Below are 1,048 nucleotides of genomic sequence, written 5' to 3' on the forward strand. Positions count from 1 at the left end.
TCCATGTGCAAACGTTTTAAAGGCTTAGCAACCTACATCAAGCAGCAACTGAGTACAAAGGTCGTAACTAGAAGAGATAATTGTTTGCTTTACTTCTCTTTTACTGTACTATATTTCTAAAAAAATGAGTTTAAGAACTTATTTCAAAATAGCAATAATGTATATTCATATATAATATATAATAATAGCAATGTGGCTGCATCTGACAAAATACTAGTCTTCTAAAACACAGCCAAGACAAGTTACTTTGTACAGACCAAAGGTCAGTTTTATGTTATTGGATATGGTAACATGAGTGCATGTGTGTCGTGTCATTCTAACTTCTGTATTGTTAGCCAGGCATGGCTGAAAGGTCAATATAATAAAAATGATAAATAAATTAGGAATGCACGGGTAGTAAAATTTAGCTGAATACCTGGTCCAGGTACCCGGTCACTAAGCTTTGGCCAGGGCTGGGTGTCAACAGGAACTGAGTTCTCCCTTCACCCACCCCCTCAAAAAAAAACAAAAAACAACATACAAAAAATTAGAAACAAAAACAAAACTGCCATTTATTACATTTAACCGAATTATCACCAACAAAACATTCAAGTTTTACTTTCAACTTACAATGCCTAACCCCAACATCTCAAACCCTAACCCCTATTGTTCTCAAAACCCCACCTTCCCCAGGAATCCACTTCTCAAGCCATGCCTGTAATTAACTTCTATTGTTCTCCAAATACCCAACTTTCAGCGGGCATTCAGTCTTTGTTACTCGGAACTTTTTTTTAAACTAAATTATGGACTGTAACTTTCAGTACCTCATTAGTTGCCACAAAGATTAGGGCTTAGATGCCTAACTTCAACACTCAGCCAGAGCTGAGTATTACCAGGTAGCCCAATACCCAACCGGGGCCAAATATCTGGCCGGGTACCCGTGCATCCCTAAAATATATATAAATGTATAATGTTATGAGATTTAATCTATTTATTCTAAACATTTATATTTTTGGTGTTATAATTTGTGTTCACTCTAGAATGAAAGAGGCATAATTTATATTTATTT

At 35.6% G+C, this 1,048-nt stretch overlaps 1 protein-coding gene across 1 annotated transcript in view; it reads right to left on the reverse strand.

Moving 5' to 3' along the window:
- The window catches only part of LOC106476730 (histone-lysine N-methyltransferase 2E-like), a gene marked incomplete at its 3' end in the record, with an annotated part of 13,988 nt that overhangs the window by 7,404 nt on the left and 5,536 nt on the right, over positions 1–1,048 (reverse strand). The window lies entirely within an intron of this gene.

The sequence above is a fragment of the Limulus polyphemus genome, unplaced genomic scaffold, assembly GCF_000517525.1.
Source record: "Limulus polyphemus unplaced genomic scaffold, Limulus_polyphemus-2.1.2 Scaffold11374, whole genome shotgun sequence".
Classification (NCBI taxonomy): Eukaryota; Metazoa; Arthropoda; class Merostomata; order Xiphosura; family Limulidae; genus Limulus; species Limulus polyphemus.